At 39.7% G+C, this 21,099-nt stretch overlaps 1 long non-coding RNA gene across 1 annotated transcript; it reads left to right on the top strand.

Moving 5' to 3' along the window:
* Window positions 1-439: 439 nt before the first annotated feature.
* On the top strand, window positions 440-2,865 carry LOC120443404. The gene is made up of 3 exons (XR_005615419.1): window positions 440-726; window positions 1,665-1,693; window positions 2,125-2,865. It is a non-coding gene; the product is annotated as an uncharacterized LOC120443404 (long non-coding RNA).
* The last annotated feature ends 18,234 nt before the right edge of the window (window positions 2,866-21,099 follow it).

The raw sequence follows: 21,099 nt of genomic DNA, 5'->3' as shown, positions 1-21,099 counted from the left end.
TGTACTGAGCCATTGGGTGCAGTCACTATAGCAACCAGGCTCACACCTGCCTGCTTAACGAGCTCTCTCTCACTCTGCCAAGGTTAAACCTAAAATGTCTGCTGCATCTAAGCAGTTGTAGGAAGATTAACTTTTCAATAGGTACAATAAGACAGATTTGACAGGGGTCAGTAGTTAGTATATGCCAACTAAGTAGAGTATTGTGACTGGCACACAGGTTTTTCAGATCTGGGCAGTTGGAGTCAGTTGATGACTTTAAAATCATCCTTTCTGACTGGATAATTAAAGCTTACAGCATCTACCTGTCTGTAGTTGATTTTCCCACATTTTAGCTGTTTAACTAATCTAATCTCATTTAATGTCTCTGTTTATAGTTTGTATAGTTTATCTCCCCACTAACAAACTTAAAGTAGTCTTAAAATAAAACCCACAAAACAGTTCAAGATGAAATACTTTTTATTTGCTCATGTAATGCCAGTTGCCATATTTTTCTGTATGTCACTCATTCGCTTATACAAAAAGTACCAATTTGTACACTAGTCTAGTGTATTTTTTCCCTCTATCTCTCTATGTCTCTCACATACAGAGACTAACACACAGACATGTATATACTCATTATTGCTGTACAAACTGATGGTCAAATTTCCAAGCACCACCTGAACGCCTCATCTGTTTTCATCCCATCACTGGACCAACTGTCGTCATTCCGCTTTGCTCTCTGCTGTGGTAAGTACAGTACACGCAGTACTGCACTGTTTTATTTTTATGATGGTAATACATGTTTGACATTTAAACTCACATATCAAGTCCAACAGAGTTTAAAAGAGTTCAAAGAATAAAGAAAGAAAAAAAAGAATAACCTTCGCTATCGTTTATATTTGTTTATGATGTTTTGCTATTAGCAGCAGTGCTAACGTTAGCTTCAATGCTAATGCTAGCAACGATGCTAATGCTAGCAACAATGCTAACGCTAGCTATAGTGCTAACGCTAGCTATAGTGCTAACACTAGCGTTAGCAGTTGTTAACTGACAAAAGAATATTCCTGTGATATTCCTGTGATATTTCTTGGTGGTCAGTGAGACAAAAGTAACAAATGAGCTTTATTATTGCCATTGTGGCTTAGTTTTAACAGTAAGAGTGCTTTATGACTTTTACTGTTAGCAGCCATGCTAACGCTAGCTTTAATGCTAATGCTAGCAACAATGCTAACGCTAGCTATAGTGCTAACACTAGCCTTAGCAGTTGTTAACTGACAAAAAGAATATTACTGTGATATTCCTGTGATATTTCTTGGCGGTCAGTGAGACAAAAGTAACAAATGAGCTTTATTATTGCCATTGTGGCTCAGTTTTAACAGTAAGAGTGTTAGGGCTAGCAGCAATGCTAACACTAACTGAAGTGCTAACATTAGCAGGAATGCTAGCGCTAGCAGCAATGCTAAGACTGGTAAAAGTCTAACAGGAGCCTTACATAAGTGGAAATACTTCAGTTAAATAGTTTGAATTATAAAATGGCTGCTGTATCAGCTGGTGTGCTATATTACTCTATAATTACCCTGCTGACTATAAGTTCAGTGTATCATGTCGTGTGGGTTTTGTATTTCTGTTACTCTGATAACACTGTACAGACAACTAACATATTGTTTCTCGTCTTACACTTTCAGGAACTTGACTCACATCTGTGCTTTGCCTGGTAGGTGTGCACATACTGTAAGAGAAGTAGACCAAAATAAAAAAAAATAATCTGATTAATATAAGCTGTAAAGTGATGGGTTCAAACTTTGTGCTAGCCCTTTTAAACACAATTTTATAATAAATACACAACTGCAGCTTAACAATTGGGCTAAAATATTTTTTTCGTACATTTTTGTAGTCACATTACATGTGATTAGTTAACGATTCACTCAATTATATTTGTGTTTAAAAATATTATTGCTGAATTTAATTAAATATTTATTCTTTTAAAAAGTGCCCAATTATGCAACTTTTTGCACATGTCAGCCAACAACAGTTTAGATTGAATATTTGTTTTGTCCTTTTTCAGTAGTCACAATTAGTTCATACAATTACCATTTGATATCATTTTAATAAAATTATTATTTTTTTCTTCTTTTTTGTTCACAGTGTGCAGAAGAAGAACAAGGACCAGATCTCCAGTCTTCTCTCTCACATCCCAACCCCCCAATCCCTCTATCCTCTGTCCTGCTCCACCTGTTGTCTCTGCCTTCTTTCCATCTGTATTTCACCCTGTGGTTTGTGAGAAATTTTGCCAAACCAAGAATCTTATTGCGGTTTGATTTCAAAGCCGTGTCTTTCCTGCTCTGTCTGTTCTCTCTGCTAAATTTTCTCTCTACCTGTTTTTCACTCTTTGGCTTGCTGCTGAAAAATGCACAAGCCAATAAAGCAATAAAGAGTGCATATTTTGCCTCAACCTATGAACAAACTGAACAAACAAAGAAAACTCTAATTCACGGTTTGATTGTGATTTGCCAGCCGTGTCTTTCCTGCTCTGTCTGTTCTTTCTGCTAAATTTTCTCTCTACCTGTTTTTCACTCTTGGCTTGCTGCTGAAAAATGCCAAGCCATTAAAGCAATAAAGAGTGCATATATTGCCTCTACCTGAGAACAAACTGAACAAACAAAGAAAACTCTAATTCACGGTTTGATTGTGATTTCCCAGCCGTGTCTCTCCTGCTCTGCCTGTTCTCTCTTCTAGATTTTCTCTCTACCTGTTTTTCATTCTGGGCTTGCTGCTAAGTTGTGCCAAGCCAATAAAGAGAGTGCATAATATTCTCTCGACTGAAGAACAAACTGTCAAACAAACACAACTGTTTCAGACAAATAAAAACTGAAATATAAAAACAAAGAAAACATCTCCTGGTGTGTGCCACTCTTATCTTGTGAACATATTTTCTGAAGACTAAGAAACACTTGCAGGTGTGTGAAAATGCCAAGGAAGCAGAAAAAGTCAAAAGCTGCAAAACAACGGTGGAAGAAGTTCCATGAGATTCACAGTGTACCAATATGTGAACAGGCTGAGTTTGATTTTCCTCATAGCTCTGCAGAAGACAGTGTGTCTACAAAGACCAATTCTGAGAGTGTCAAACAGGCAGGTCAACATGTTCCTGCACATGTACAACAGGTATCTTATGCTGTTGCTGTAAAGAGTGGACTGCAGCATGAATTTAATGAACAACATGAGGTGTCAAGTGCCCCACAGGTGGGTTATGCTGATTTTTGAAAAGAGGCCATCACAGTGATGTGGGAGGACCATCTCATGCAGAAAGAGTGAACCTTGAAAACCAGCCCTCTGTAACACATGTCTGTGCATCTCACAGCCAGGCACATCCTAAATATGGAGACTCCAGAAACAAGCAGTGCACATGTAACTCACTCACATTTCTTGCATTCCTTCATGAGAATGAAAACATGTCTACAGCTGACCTTAATCTGGTCTTGGATAAAGGTGATGTGATGTACAAAGAGGCAAAGAAAAGATTCCCCAAGAGTATTCATTTGGCAACCGATGAGCTGCCAGACAAAGTTTATGCTCGCAGGTCTATGTATCATGTTGACATGACACAGCCTTCCCGGTATGGGACATTTGAAGAACCTCCAGAGGAAGCAGTAGATACCTTTCTCAGCTTAGAAGCAGGACTGAGCTGCCTGTTGTCAGATGTGCAGTATGCCTTATTGATTATGAGTGGATTGTGTATCGCAGTGTTCAGATCCACATCAGGCAAATATGGTTTCTTTGATCCACACTCCAGAACAGCCAGTGGTCTTTCTCTACTACTACAGTCACGTAATCGTGGTACAGCTGTGATGCTGAACTTCACACTCCTCAGTGACATGATTAAGAGGCTACAAGATTCTTATGAAATGATGGAGATATCACCCTCTTGTAACTATGAGCTGAAGCCTGTGCAGTTTTACAGTATGAGCACAGTCAACCTGAGTGATACTATCACAGACACAGTCTGCAGACCAACAGCTGCCACTGCTGTGGCACCTACTCACGCTGATACAACTGTTGATGAAGCAAACTCCTCTACTCCAAGGAGAAACACAACCACTGGTCTGACTGAGAACATCTTTTGTCAAATGTCCATTTGTGCACCACTGGTGAAACAAAAAGAAGGCCACATGACTCAGTTCACATCATATGAAGATCAGAATGAACCTCCTAATATACCAACTGAAGAACTATGCAGTGAATTAAATTTCGTTCCATCGAATGATGCTTTTTCATGTCAATCAAATGCTGCAATAACAAACGTTGCTGCCTGTGATCTTTCTGATATAGTTTTACAAAACTGAAAAAGTTAATAAACAACAAAGGCACAAAATCAAAAGAAGATTAATGGCATCAGAGAAACCCAGAAATCAGAGAAAAGAAAACCAAAAAAGGAAAGAACGACAAAAATATGCTTCAAATAAGGATTACAAAGAAAAGAAAAAATCTTGCACAAGCGAGGCATATAAAAACAATCCTGAAGTCAGACAGAAACAACAACAGTATGTTAAAAGACGTTATTGTGAGAATGATGAATTCAGACAGAAACAACAGCAATATATTAGAAGACGCTACTGTGAGAGCGATGAATTTAGAAAGAAACAACAACAATATATTAAAAGACGCTACTGTGACAATGCTGAATTTAGAAAGAAACAACAACAATATATTAAAAGACGCTACTGTGAGAACGATGAATTTAGAAAGAAACAACAACAATATATTAAAAGACGCTACTGTGACAATGCTGAATTTAGACAAAAACAAAAAAGCTATATCACTAAAAGGTATCAAGAGAGCCCAGAATTCAGAGAGAGACAGAGATCTCGAGTGACTCAACGTTATGCACGTGACAATGCATTCAGAGTAAGACACAGACAACTAATGAAACTACTAATGCGGGACAGGTATCAAAGTAATCTTGCATTCAGGATTATGCACAACATGAGATGTGCAATGAAAATAAAAAGGAAATACAGATGGGTGAACAGACAAACCCAAGAGAGTGACAACAGTGTGATCAACGAGGCCATATCTGTGTTCAAATCACAAATCAAAGTTGGACCATCATACCCATGTACTGTCTGTTTCAAGGCTTCATTTCCAAACCAAGTACGACCCTGCAGAAGGTCAAATTATGTCAAAAACCCACATGTGGTTGCAACATGTTTGACAGGAAAGTTTGTTCATGTTTGTGATGAAAACTGCAGAAATGAGCAGTGCAATGTGCCTGATGAGAGAAAGAGAGAGTGGATTTGTCACACCTGCCACAATCATCTCAAAAATGGATCCATGCCAGCACTTGCTGTTGCCAATAAACTGGAGCTTGCTGATATTCCACCTGAACTGTCTGATCTCAACATACTGAGAGACATCTCATAGCCAAGTGCATACCATTTGCCAAGATTATTCCTCTTCCCAAAGGCAGGCAGAGAGCAATTAGAGGAAATGTGGTCTGTGTCCCATCAGAGGTACAGGAAACTGTTGAAGCACTACCTCGATTGAGAATTAATTCTCAGGTGATGAGAGTAAAACTGAAGAGACGCTTGTCTTACAAAGGTCATCAGCTGTTTCAGACTGTAAGCTGGTCTAAACTTGTGCAAGCACTGCATAAACTCAAGCAGATTCATCCACAGTATAAGGATGTGAGCATCAGAGATGATGCTGAGCTGTGTGATCCAACTCTTCCTGATGAAGATGATGAGGATGATGATGATGAAAACATGAATGAGGACGATTATGATGAGGCTGATTTAATGGAAATTGACAGCTGTGAGAAAAATGCACTGAGTGAAGCACAAAATAAAAATGAACAGGATATTGACATGTTACCCTGTGATGGTGAACAACCATGTGAACAGATCAGAGATGATTCAGACCAAGCAGATGGACTGACTAATGGTGGTTTTGCACTCGAGTCCTGTTTGCAGCCCCCTGATGTGGCTGAGGAGATATTATGTTTCAGTGAAGGAATCTACTCTGTTGCTCCTGCAGAGAGAAACAATCCAATAAGTTTTTTCAAAACACCTAAACTGGAGGCCATGGCCTTCCCTGTGCAATTTCCTACAGGTCAAAACACATTGGATGAAAGAAGGCTGATCAAAGTATCCCCCAGTGGGTATTTCAAATCAAGACTTTTCTGCATTGATGATCGTTTTGCCAGAGACACAAACTATTTGTTCTTTGCACAGTTTGTGACTGAAATACACTTGGCTACTTCCAGCATGACAATACAATTAAGGAAGGCAAAGCCTCTGACCAGAGATGGGAGAAAAATAACCTCAGGCATGTTACAAGATAAACATGAGGTGGAGAAACTGGTGAGAAATAAAGACGCAGTGAGATTCATGCAGCCTCTGAGAGGAACCCCAGCCTATTGGGAGAAAACAACAAGAGATCTTTTTGCCATGATCAGACAGTTGGGAACTCCCACGTTCTTTTGCACATTCTCAGCTGCTGAAATGCGCTGGCCTGAAGTGATTGAGGCAATAACAAGGCAACAAGGTGAACAAGTGAATTTTGAAGGACTCGACTGGTCAGCAAAGTGTGACATCCTGAGAAGCAATCCTGTCACAACAATGCGCATGTTTGACAAGAGAGTTGAAACATTATTCAGAGATTTACTCTTATCTCCCGCAGAGCCACTTGGCAAAGTCATTGACTACTTTTACAGAGTCGAGTTTCAGCACAGAGGAAGCCCACACATACACTGTCTCCTGTGGGTAGAAGGTGCTCCTGTGTTTGAGGAGGATGATGATCAAACTGTTGTTGATTTTATAAACAAATACATCACAGCTCAGCTGCCTGATCCACATAAACAACCTGAACTTTACAAGAAAGTTACAGAAGTGCAAAAACACAGTAAGAACCACACAAAGACGTGCTTTAGGAGTTTAAGCTCCGGGTGCCGTTTTGGTTTTCCTAAACCACCCTGCAATGAGACGATGATCACAAGACCCAGTGAGGATGATGAACTGGAAGTAGAAACAGCAAAGAACAAGCTCAGACCACTGAACCACTGCAGCTCTTGGCAAGATGCAAGTTGACACATGCAGAATATGAGCGATACCTGAATAAAATGAACACAAGGAGTACGATCATACTAAAGCGTGATCCAAAAGACTCTTGGATAAATGGCTATAATCCACATCTGCTTGAAGCCTGGAACAGTAATATCGACATAAGCTTTGTTTTAGATGCTTTCGGCGCAGCAAATTATTTAATGAAATATATATCAAAAGAGGGCGGGCTATCTGAGTACCTGAAAACTGTCATTGAGAACTCCCATAAGGACAGTGTAAATGAGTGCGATGAAATGAGAGCCGTCATGCAGGCATATTCAAAGAAGCGAGAGATCAGTGCACAGGAGTGTGTTGCTCGTGCATGTGGTCTTCACATGAAGCAATGTTCACGTGCTGTAATATTCATTCCAACTGATGATAATCCTGTGAAAATGAGTCGTCCCCTGTCAGTTCTGGACAACACAACACCTGAGTCTTCCAATGTTTGGATGACATCTTTGAATGACAAATACAAAGCCAGACCTGAAACACCAGAGTATGAGGAGATGTGCATGGCAGACTTTGCTGCTACTTGCAGGATTGTCTATGGCCAACAGACAAAAGGTAAAGATGTTTTGCCCCTTCTCAATGAGATGGGATTTGTGCAAAGGCGAAAAAACAATACGCCTGCTATCATCAGATTTCACCGCTGCTCACAAGAAAAACATCCAGAGCAATATTACGGAAGACTGCTTAAACTGTACCTTCCTCATCGTTCAGACCATGAACTGAAAACACCATCGTTGCCAACCTATCAGGCTTTCTATGGTGCTGGCTGTGTACAGCTACCAGGTACTGACCGTCTTGAGTACGTGCAACACATTGTCAAAAGAAACAGAGAAAAATATGAGAAAAACAGTGAGGAGATCGAGAGCGCTGTTGAGGAATATGAGCAGAACAGAGGTGTGACTGACGAATGGTGTAATCTGGCACCTGAATCAGATCTCGTAAGGTTGCCACTTGTTGAACAAGAAAGAGAGCGAGACAATGAAAATGAACAGGAAGATGTGCCCGACTACAGCCGTCAGGCTGATGCTTCAACAGAAGTCAGAGCCATCAGGGAACCCCTGCTATTGATCCCACATTGTTACGTCAGATGTTTCAGAATCTGAATAAGAAGCAAGCCTGCATATTTTATGCAGTTAGAGACTGGTGCATTAAAAGAGTCTGTGCTCTAAACCGGAGCAGTTTTTCTTTTATATTAATGGTGGTGCTGGAACAGGAAAATCACATCTTATCAAATGCATCTACTCAGAAGCATCTAAGATACTGAGCAAAGTGCCCAGATATGCAGACGACGTTGATATATCAAAACCCACTGTCCTGTTAACTGCTTTCACTGGGACTGCAGCTTTTAACATTTCTGGAACAACACTGCATTCTCTTCTCAAGCTCCCTAGAAGCTTAAAACCTCCCATTCAGGGACTTGGCAATCAGCTGGATGAAGTCAGATCAGAACTTTTGAATGCTGAAATAATCATCATTGACGAAGTGTCTATGGTGTCAAGACATCTCTTTGCATATGTAGATGCAAGACTCAAACAGATCAAAGGGACTCGGAGACCCTTTGGAGGCATGTCAGTCATTGCTGTTGGAGACTTCTATCAGCTACCCCAGTGCGACAGTCTAAACCTCTCTGTGTGCACGACCCGTCTGAGATCGACCTGTGGCGGGAGCATTTTCAGATGATCACTCTGACTGAGATTATGCGTCAGAAAGATGATGTTGTCTTTGCTGAGATGCTGAACAGAATCCGTGTGAAAGGAAAGTTGGATGAGCTTTTGCGAAGCAGATAGAAATTTGTTGTCACAGGCCATAACTGAACCAGCCCTTTGTCCGACTGATGCGTTGCACATTTTTGCAACTAATAAAGAAGTGGATGCACACAACTCTGCAACACTGGGTCTGCTCCATACTCATATCATTGACATCCATGCAGATGATTATAGAAAGGATCCTAGAACTGGCAGAATGGCACTTCAAGACAGACCATTGAAAGGAGGTAAAACGAGTTACCAGACACACTGAAAGTTGCAGAAGGAGCTCGTGTCATGCTCACCAGAAACATTGACATACAAAATGGTTTGGTTAATGGAGCTTTTGGAAAACTACTTAGAGCAGTTTACTCTGAAAACGACCAACACATCATCAAGCTTGGACTTAAAATGGATAATGAGACATCTGGAAAGAATAACCGAACACCAGCAGACGACATGGTGTACATTGAGAGAGCAGAGGAGAATCTGAAGCAGAAAGGAGTGGTACGAAGACAGTTCCCAGTGAAGCTGGCCTTTGCATGTACAATACATAAGGTACAGGGTATGACAACCACATCAGCTGTTGTCTCTCTTAAGAGCATTTTTGAGCCCGGCATGGCCTACGTAGCTGTCAGTAGAGTGACGTCTCTCAGTGGACTGTATCTTCTTGATATGGAGGAGAAAAAATATTCACCAATCCAGAAATCACTGCAGCGCTTGAGAACATGAGACAAGCCAGCCTTGATGACATGATGCCTCTTCTACATGTGAGACAAACACTGAGCAGGTCAGAGGTTTTCACCATTGTTCATCATAATACAGAGGGACTGCCAGCTCACATTAATGACATCAAGAGTCACCATGAATTGTGTCTAGCAGATGTTTTGTGCCTAACAGAAACACACCTGCGGGGCTCTTTTTTGTCGCAGAGAGTCTCCACTTGGAAAATTACAATTTGTTCAAACGCAACAGACACCTGTCCTACACAAACTTTCCCCAGATGGCAAACAGAAGTGGTGGTGGAGTTGCTGTTTATGTGAAGAGTGACATTCAAGTGCATGAAAACAGTACATCCATAATGTAACTGACCTTGAATTTCTGGCTTTAAAGGTTGAAGCACCAGTCAGTGCTCTGATTGCAGTTGTGTACAGACCTCCAGACTACACTCTGAGGCCATTCCTGAAAAACCTGGTAAGCCTATTAGACTCATTAGAGATCATGGACTGTCATCCCATCATAGTGTGTGGTGATTTTAATGAGAATGTTTTATCCAGTGCAAACAAACCAATCCTGGAGCTGTTTGAGTCTAGGGGATATGCACAGGTCATCACTGCCCCTACCACAGAGAAGAACACACTGCTTGACCTCATTTTCATTTCTCAGCCAGAGCGATGTCTCCATTCTGGAGTCATGAAGACCTACTATAGTTACCATGACCCTGTATACTGTGTATTGTCCTGTGATGATTCATGATCTAGATCTTTGACTGCAGTAAGTAATTTCTATATTTTTGAATGACTTAAGAAAGTAGAGCGATATTTAAAAGTTGACTTAAGAAAAAGCGCCCTGCATTGCAATATAATGTTTGAATTGTCTACATAAAATACAATTAAATGAATTAAGTAATGATATCAGTAAAAGATGACAATTTTATGTATTACAGAAAATCTAAAAATCAGAAATCTATGAATGTCAGAAAAATCAAATATAGCAGTTTAAAACAAACAGTGTAGGCATATCCTCTCTGCAGCCAGGCTTCAAAATCCTGCCAGGCTGCCCCAGTCTCACTGTGGCTGGGAGGGAGGGAGGGTGGACCAGAGGATTGCCCACACAGCAAATAAATATTCAACAGCTTCTTCATTGTTTCTGAGAGAACAACACAGACTAAAGGTTGCTTTACAAAAAATAAAAATAAATAAAAATAAATAAAAATAGAAATCTAATTACAGCAATAATGACAGTTAAGCCAGTTTATCTGTGCCTCTATTTTGAAATAATATTTACAAAAATGTTATTGATTTCAGTTTGTTATAATCTTTAAACTTTTTCAAAAGTATATCATTATATTTTTGGACAAATCTTTCAATGAAACATACATTTTTATGAGCTTTTATCATGTTTCAGCCAGTGCATTTATCAGGGTGGGTCTGGGTCTGGGATGATAAATGCACATTTCTGGCCAGAAATGTTTCAGCAGTGTTACATATGCACTACATATGTTAAACTTGCTTTTTGTTACCAGTTGATACCCTACATTTGTATAGACATTGGGTGGTGTGAGGCTGGGGAGTTGAGTGGAGTGGGTAGGTGGGAGTTGAAATGGGGGTACGGTGGGAGGTTGTTAGGTTTTTTTTTTTTTTTTTTTTTGTTAAGAGAGACACAGTCCTCCTGTGTCTTCTCCAAGCTTCACATGTAAAATCCAACAGTGTGAAGCACATAGCAGCCAGAAACTGTAATGCCACAGATCAGAGAGGCTTCATCATCACCATCTTCGCCGTACGATCAGAGCATGAGACTTCACATCTGGAGCACAGGAGAGATTCTGTGATAAGTCCTCCTTCTAGCTTGTCCCACAAGCAGTCGGTGAGATTTACTCACAACAAAAAGGGTTAATGACATTATTTTCATGAAAACATGTATTAATTCTTTGTAAAGTGTTTAAATTGTGTTTTCACTTGACCTTAGGAGTGTTATTTTGAGTGTATTTTAATATCTGTACTCAGGGGTTTCCCTCTGTGATCCATCCCCTTCAGAGCTGAGACACTCAGGACTGAACAGACTGCACAGTTTCTGTGACCGAGCCTCCAAAACATCTTCTTTGAAACCACACATGATAGAAGGGCTTTATATTTGCAGCAGCACTACTACAGGTATTCAGTTTATTACAGGATGTGTTTGTTTCTTAGGACCAGCTCTAAGTGCACACTACCTAACATATACACCTTTCTGTTCATTACAAACCAACTACTCTGGATCATATGGCCAGTCGGCAGGAATGTTGCTGCAGGAAAACATCCCTGCAGATCACCATCATTGTCAGACTGACTATGCCTCCTCTGTGCAGTGTCAAGATCCTCCCTAAATGAGTGTGTAAGTTCATTATTTTATTCCCTTTGACAAGACAAGTATCACTGATATTTACATTTACAACTACATATGTTCCTGTTTTCTGCTCTTCTTTTAAAGTCCTCAGCTATCCTGCTTCTGTGCTGCTTGCCACACATCAAACACTGGCCGGATGACAGGGAGGATCCACTCTGAAGTCACTGGACATGATGAGGATCATATGGGACTTTATAGTTTCACAGAAATGTTGTGCTCTTTGATTACAGGTTTTAAATGGACATAATGACTGCCTCTCTCTGATCTGACAGGCTAAAGGATTGTTTTCATTGTTAGTGCTCTGTACAGTGTATGCTTATTTAATATTTCATCACAGAGCAAACCTTTATTTATTTAACATATTTTTATTTTGTTTTAATGTTGAATTAACTGTGGGGATTTTTTTAAGTGGGCACTCAGGATGTCATATGACCAGAAATGTGGTAACTGTAATTCAACAGTATGTAAAGAAAGAATCTGCTAAGAACAAAACACAGACAAAAAAACCCCAAGAGAACTCAAATTCGTTCCATGTAATCCAATCTAAAACATTTTAAACTGCTGAACAGCAACACAAACAGTGTTAAAGAAACAGTGTTAACAGAATAATTATGATGAGTTTGTACCAAAGTTTCAGGTCACATGGCACACCTAGTGTGTAGTGTGGGGTATCAGCTGGTAAGTATAGGTTTTTTTCATATTTGTGTCCTTAGAGTTCAGATAGATAAAGCCTTGTGTATAATAATTAGTCATAACCACAACTCAAAGTCAGGGACTAACTAAATTTGGGACTTCGTGTCTGAGCCCAGGTTAAAACACAGTGTTAAAAAGCATTTAGTGGCATGGCTGAACAATGCTGTAAACTAATGATACTTATTTATCCATGTTCACAAAAAGGACTAATGTGTTCATTTGATTATTTGTATGTGTTGAACTGTGTCACCACCTTAGGCTTTCGTTTGAGTTCACTCAAAAATCTCTATACAGTTCTCTTTTACCACTGTGTGGACACTGTTTACATTAAAACATAAAAAAGAATGAGTAATAAAAAGATGTGTAGACAGATCAGTAGATTCAGTAGACCAATATTAACAGCTGTTCAGCCATGTTCTACGAAACAAACACTATTTAAAGGTTCAGGATTGTGGTTTTAAAAGTTGAATTTTCATGTATTTCATATGTTGCTTATTATTTTTATTTGGTTATTTAATTTAGTTATTTTTATTTATTCTCCTGTGAAGTGTTTAACAAAAAAAGCTACTTTAATTTCAATTTTATTTGTTTATTATTTGGTAATTTGTTCTTTAAGAATCGAGTCTGTGCCAAAAACTAAAGTTGAACAGACACATGACAGGATCAGATTATTAACACCTTAAAACATTGCAAACGCGTCTCTTTTTAAAATGATTTTATTCTATTTCGAAAAAAAAAAACATTTGTTGAATTAATTTAAGTCCTTTTCAGAAAAAAGCTGTACAATATGCCTTAAGATTTTTATGTTATTTTCTATGATATACAAAACAAATTGTAATACCATTAAACATGATATTCACGTGTATATGTCTGAAAAACATTATGCTGTATATTAAAGTTTGTATTTTCTCCAGCATGTTTGTTCATCTTTTCAGTTCAATTCAACAAATTTGTTTTTACATTTATTTTTATAATTTTTTTATGAATTAGAGATTTATAATACATAATTCCACTCTTTAAGTAATTAGAAGAATATGAACTTTTGTTATTCATTCAGAGGTTTTCTGACTAAATTTTCTTTTGTCATTACTCATCTTTTTCTAATTTATATTTTAAACATGTTCAGCTATTTTCCAACTTCTTCTGTGTGAAAATCAGCTTTCAAAAGTTCTGCACTTTTGTTTTCAGGTTAAAAATTCGGTATTTTCCAGCTAATTCAGCATTTTTAGCTTAATATTCAGTATTTATTTCATTCAGCAATTAATTCATTTCAGTGCATACATTCAGATTCAAGCATTCACACTGCAGTTTCTTCAGAAAATGCACTTTCTAGTTTAAGTTAACCTTAATTTAACCTTTTGTTTATTCCACTTCATTCCTCTTTCCATGCTTTAAAATATTACAACTCTTGTGTATGCTTTGTTTTCTTTTTAGCTTCCTTTTCAGTATTTATTTCTGCTTGGAGGGTTTCTTATAATTAGTGTGAATGCTTGTAAAAGCATTCACAGTATTGTTCTTCAAATCTTTATTATTATTTTTCACACTTATTATCTATTCCGTACGTTTTTTGGACTCTAACTCCTTCAAAACCGTTCAACTTAGAAAAACCATTCAAACACCATTAGATTCCTCTTCTTTTGGAATGGTGTGCTTCTATTTTTCTCATTTTTAACATTTATATTTTTAATTTTATTCAACTTTTTTCAACAAAATTTTCCTATGTATTTCAATGGGGAGACCCTTCAAATTCTCCTTCAACTTACTCCTCTTTAAACTGTATCTACTTTCACATACTTTGACATAGAGCCACCATTCAAACTTTAAAACGAAGACAAGACATTCAACTATTCAACTTGTATTTATCTTTTCAATATCTGTTATACTTTTCTTCAGTTCCAGTTTAAGTTTCATGATGTTTTTTTCAGCCGTTTCAGCGTTTATAATGGGTGTGTATGGGACGGAATGTTGGGGCTAGAGTGAGACAGCTCAACTGCTAGAGTGAGAGAAGCAAAAAATTAATCTTAAAATCTTTTTAAAACTGCTGCTGTGTCATGTGTGTTTGCTCTACAGGTATGATTTTACCCTCAAAACGTAGCCATCGCTGTCCTCTTTCATCCAATGTGTTTACTATTGTACTAGGTGTTATGGTTCTTTCATAAATGTCACCAATGCACAGCCTCCTCCCTCCAACTCCTCCATAGACTCCAATGTTAAAATGGCTCAGAAGGTTCGTTTGAAAATCAGAAGAGCAGGCTGTCTTTACACTGTCACCACGTCCATATAATAAACTCCACAGGCATGAAAACTGAGAATTCAGTAGACTAGACATTGCTGCCGCTCACGGTCAAAGAATTTCGTCAATACGACCTATACTTTTCATTTGGGAGCGATTTGTTTGGGGCTGACTTTTCTGTTCATTTTAAGCAGCAAAAGTGAGGTGCATGTCTGTGTGCGTGTGTATGGAGCCATTGGGTGCAGTCACTATAGCAACCAGGCTCACACCTGCCTGCCTAACGAGCTCTCTCTCACTGTGCCAAGATTCATCTTAAACACTTCTCTTTCAACTGCTGCTGTGTCCACAGTGTTTGCTCTACAGCCATCATTTTACCATCAAAACATCGCCATCGTTCTTCTCTTTCCAACAGCGTGTCTTTCAAAGCTCAGAGATGTAAACCTTTAAAACTGTGTGGATCCAAGTGGAGGGATCACATTTTAGTCATTCAGTGATTCAAAGAATATGAACTTTTAATATTCATTCAGATGTTTTCTGACTCTAAATTTTCTTTTCTCATTTCTTAGGTTTTTCTAATTTTAATCTAAAAACTTTTCAGCTATTTTCCAACTTCTTCTGTGTGAACATCAGCTTTCAAAAGTTCTGCACTTTTGTTTTCAGGTTAAAAACTCTGTATTTTCCAGCTCATTCAACATTTTTGACTTATAATTCAGCAATTAATTCATTTCAGTGCATACATTCAGATTCAAGCATTCACACTGCAGTTTCTTCAGAAAATGCACTTTCTAGTTTAGTTATACATTTTCCCTCCCACGTGGGACATTTAGTTTTCTTTGGATTTCTCCATCTATATGCACTAATTTGTCCGGCGCCTGGACATTTCTTTTCTAGCCACTGCTCGTCAGCAGTGAGTTTTGTTGTTTTATTACCCATTATTAGTTTATGCTTCTTTTAGCGCTTAGTAATACACACACACCTGCGGCGCCTTCACTGGCACGAGAACAGAGAGAGGTAGCTGACACGCCCTTCTACTTTCAAGCTATTCTTGAAAGTGGTGTCACCTTTACGTGATGAAACACGACCTTCCTCTCAGTTCACCAGTACTTCAGCGACCAACAGTAAACAAATTAGTGGAATAGTTCAGCCTTCTTATTGTGCTGTAAAAATCAACTTATTCCACCAACAAAATGAACAATAAAGACAGACAATTACGCTGCTGCCCCGGAGGCTACCAATCTGTTAAGACGAGCCTACTTTTACCCTTTCGGGGAGCTCTCAATCCCTCTGGACAAGCTCAATATTTATTTTACCTTAACCCTTTCGGGGAGCTCTCAATCCCTCTGGACAAGCTACTTTAATAACCCTTAAGGGGAGCTCTCAATCCTTCTGGACAAGCTACTTTAATAACCCTTAAGGGGAGCTCTCAATCCTTCTGGACAAGCTACTTTAATAACCCTTAAGGGGCGCTCTCAATCCCTCTGGACAAGCTACTTTAACTTTTAGGTTTCGTTTTTGATTTCACGCAAACCTCTTTGTCTCAAAGTTATCTGTCTTACCTTAATGCTGGTTTCTTCAGATGCACCCGATCAGCCCCCGACGGTGCGGACCACTTATAAGACGTTGGCCAAGACCCGAATTCACGTCCTTGGGCTTTATCACGCACCTAGTGCGTGAGCTGTCGACAGACTTCAACGTGGGCTTCTCGCACCGATGGGATCTGGTGAGGTGCCTCTTGTGGGAGCTGCTTTAAATAGGCCGTCCCATCCGGCTCGAAGGACCAAGAAATGTTAAGGGAAAATCCCAAACAGAAGTCTGCCAAGGCAAACAGAAACACAGTGAGACAAAATACTTAATCACATGTACATGGGTGAACGTCTCAAGTGAGAGTCACACAGTGTACCTCTTTATTCGTGCATTTATAGTCACTGGTGCCCACACAACAGGGCGGCGTATTTTCGCTCTTCTCAGAAAAATGACTATACAACAGTATGTGGCTATCTTACTGGAACATTCCGTTCCGGAATGTTAGTGCATAGGGAGTGAAGATAAGAGTGGTTCAGGTGTATGTGTGTGTGTGTTGTGGGATACAGAAAGACGCGGCCTCTCTTCTTGTTAGGGAGCGTCAGATAAAAGTGTCCAGCTCTCCTCTTCCTGCTTGTTCAGCTATTATCGCTGTGAGAAAGAATTTATAAAACAGTCTTGTAGTGGACAACAGTCTAAGTCATCAAAAGGTCAACATACAGTATTCTATCATATGCAAACTTATATCATTAAAAGCTTATACTGACTACTAAGTACAATTTTCCATTGACAATAGCACATTTAAAAACAACAGTTTTGATCAAAGTGCTTCACAAATTATGAAAATAAATAAATAAAATAAGACAAATACAACGCAAGACAAGACAAACATAGAAACCAACCAAATGATAATCAAACTATCTTACATCAAAGCCAGAGTAAAAAGATGGGTCTTTAAATGAGATTTAAAAGACTGAACAGTCTCAGAAGAGCAAATGGCAAGAGGGAGGTTGTTCCACAGTCTAGGAGCTACAATAGCAAAGGCACGGTCGCCTCTGGTTTTCAACCTAGACTTAGGTTGCATTAAAAGCATCTGGTTAGAAGATCTTAGTGCTTTTATAGGATTATACAAATGAAGAAGTTCTGTTAAATAGCTAGGGGCAGTGTTATTTAAGATTTTATAAGTGAATAAAAGAATTTTAAAATCAATGCGAAATTTCACAGGAAGCCAGTGTAACTTGGCTAAAACTGGAGTCATATGATCATGCATTCTGGCACCTGATAAAAGGCGTGCAGCAGCGTTCTGTACTAATTGCAACCGGTGAAGAGAGGAGTGAGGGAGGCCTAAATAGAGGGAGTTACAATAGTCCAGTCTAGAGGTAATGAATGCATGAATAAGCTTTTCAAGGTCCTTGGGGGACAGGAAAGGCTTAGCTTTAGAAATTTGACGTAGCTGATAGAAGCTAGATTTAACCACAGTAGATACTTGTTTCTCTAATTTGAAGGAGCTATCCAGGAGTACCCCAAGGTCTCTTACAACGTTGGAGAGGTAGCTAGCAAGTGGGCCAAGGGTAACAGTTAGTTGGTTCAATGGAATATGGCTGTCAAAGACAATAACTTCAGTTTTTCTGTCATTCAAGGTTAGAGAGTTTTGAGATAGCCAGGTTCTCACATCATGAAGACAGTTAAACAATGTATGCAATGGATCTCTGATATTCAAAACCAAAGGGAAATAAATTTGAATGTCATCGGCATAACAATGGAAAGAAATATTATATCTTTGGAAAATAGATCCCAAGGGCAACATGTACAGAGAGAATAGCATAGGGCCCAAAACAGACCCCTGGGGCACACCACAGAGAAAAGGAGCAGAGGAGGAGGAGTATTGCCTCATTGTGATAGAGAATGACCTCTCTGATAGATAAGATTTAAACCATGATAAGGCTGTGCCCTTAAGGCCAACTATTTGCTCTAACCTTGATAATAAAATGTTATGATCTACTGTGTCAAACGCAGACGTCAAATCCAGTAAGACTAGAACCATAGAGCAACCTGAGTCTGTGGTTAAAAGGAGATCATTAAAACTCTTAGCAAAGCTGTCTCAGTACTATGTCGAGGCTTGAAGCCCGACTGGAATTTTTCAGAAATACCATTGGAGTCTAAGAAGGTCTGAAGTTGTTTATAGACCACTTTTTCCAGAATCTTTGACATAAAGGGAAGCTTAGAAATCGGTCTATAATTTGAAAGAACACTAGGGTCAAGATTAGTCTTCTTAATAACGGGTTGCACAACAGCATGCTTGAAGGCAGACGGCACGCAGCCCAAGACAATGATGCATTCAAAATTAATAAAATAAAAGGCCCAATAGTATTCAACGCTTCCTTAAAAAATACGGGCAGGGAGAATATCATGTGGGAATTGGAGATTGTTAAGTGGTCAATTATTTCCTTTACATCAGAAAGAGTCACAGGCTCAAACTGCTGAAAGACAGCAGAGCATTTAGAAGCTGGAACTTGATGTGGAACTACCAATAAAAACGGGCTCTTAAAGTAGTAATTTTTCAATAAAATACCTTAAAAACTTTCACAAAGAGCCGGAGAAGCCTCCTTGTGTGCGGTAGCACGAGGATTAATCACAGAGTTAAAAATCTTAAAAAGCGCTTGGGGCTTGTGACAATTGGTCAAAATAAGACCTGATAAGTAGGCAGATTTAGCAGCTTTGACAGTCTTCTGATATTTTGACAAACAATTATGAAGGATTTCCGCTGACACTACGAGCTTATCCTTTTTACACTTCCTCTCAGCACGACGGCATTCGCACCTGAGAGCACGGGTAGTTTCATTCAGCCAGGGTTGGCATGACGACTTACTACGTTTAGTCTTATGTGGAGCCACGGTGTCCAGAATAGAGGAACATGTGGAATTAAAAAGGTTGGTAAGCTCGTCAGCCGATAAATCCACAAGACAGACGGAGTCGGGGAGCGCAGAGTTGGCGAAAAGAGTAGAGAAGTTAGTAATGGTTTCAGAATTAATCGAGCGCATTTGGCGTAAGGGACCCTCGCAGTTAAGCTCCATATGTCGTAATATAACATTAAACAAAACCACAGAATGATCAGAGATCCCTGAGTCCTTGATATCCGTTATACAAATATCCAGACCGTAGGACAAAACTAGGTCAAGCGAATGACCTTTTAAATGCGTCGGTTCACTTACACATTGCGTAAGATTAAAAGTGTCAATAAGGGCAAGGAAATCCTTTGTTAGTGTGCTTGCCTCACAACAGACATGTATATTAAAATCACCAACAATTAAAACACGGTCGTAGCGTAAAAACAGGCTCCCTAGTAGTTCAGCAAACTGAAAAATAAAATCCTTAACAGATTTCGGAGGTCGATACACCACAGCACAAAGAATTGGGGGAGCACGGTTCAGTTCCAGTAGCTGCACCTCGAAGCTGGTGAAAGAGACGGGTGGTAGTTCCCGGCATCGAAATTTGTGTTTAAAAATCGAAGCCAATCCTCCACCTCTGCCAGAGATCCTAGGAGAGCTAGCAAAGGCACAATCTGGGGGAAGAAGTTCTGAAAAAGCAGAAGATTCCTCAGGACGAAGCCAGGTTTCCGTCAGATAAAGAAAATCCAGCCCAGCTGAGACGAAAAAGTCGTTTAAAATAAAAGTCTTGTTTGCCAGCGATCTAACATTTAGCAAAGCCATCCGAAGTGTAGTCGGGTTGTTGCTAGTTGGAACAGATCTCAGCAGGCGAAGATTGCTATAGTTCACACCACCTCTGGAAAGCCGCACCCAGCTCCGAACAGGTGAGCACTCTGCCGGGGAGTCTGGGTGAGCATAGCGTCCAACAGGACTTATCCAGCGATGGCAGGGCAATCTATAGCAGAAGCGGCCCCCGAGAGCATGAGAAGAAGATAGAGTATTTACAAATACGTGGTAGCTGGTCGCATCAAGTGAGTTTAAGTAAGCCTTGAGGCGAACACGAATATCGCTCCGTTTACCCCGTCTCCTATGACGTTTCCTAGGTGGAAGGGTAGCTGGAAAGCGGCATAAATGATCAGAGATATCCGTCGGAGTTGAGAAAAAGTTCCCTGATTGCCACTTGAAACCAGGCATTTGGTGAGTCAATGGCTGGAGATTCAGAAGAGTTTGACGATCATAGGTAAGAAGCGCAAAGGCGTCAGGATAACACAGAGAAAATAGGATAGCAGACAGTAGACAAAGCTCGAGGAGATGGCACGCCGCAAACACTGGCGCCATCTTGAAAGTTTAAAGTGACCCATTAACTGTTCGCTATTCTGTGGGGACTGAGTCAGGACAATAAAGTTCACTTTGACTTCAGCAGCAAGCAGGCGCACTGAGGGCTCTCGCGCTCACTTTACGCGTATAGAATTTCGGAAAAACATCGGTGCAAATTATAAGTCTGTATCATAATGTCTGGTGTTTTCGTGTTTGTTGGTTTGTTATTTGTTTTATTTTACGAGTTGGTTATTAGATGCTGCTCCAGCCAGCCAGAGAATCCCCTGCCGTCCCCGCCCTCTCCTCCCTGTGCGGAGGGCGCCCTTACTCCCAGCAAATGGGCGATAGAAAACCGATCGGTGCCTATGCCATTCCCAATATGCGCTAGCATGGCGTCGGGGCAGCATGAGAACGAGCAATTTATTTATTTTTTGCCGATGCCCGTGATGCCGCCTCCCACCACGATGCTGCCC

This window comes from Oreochromis aureus, linkage group 13 (assembly GCF_013358895.1).
Source record: "Oreochromis aureus strain Israel breed Guangdong linkage group 13, ZZ_aureus, whole genome shotgun sequence".
NCBI classification, from domain to species: Eukaryota; Metazoa; Chordata; class Actinopteri; order Cichliformes; family Cichlidae; genus Oreochromis; species Oreochromis aureus.
The sequence above is the reverse complement of the archived record's forward strand: the minus strand, read 5'-3'. Positions and strand labels throughout refer to the sequence as shown.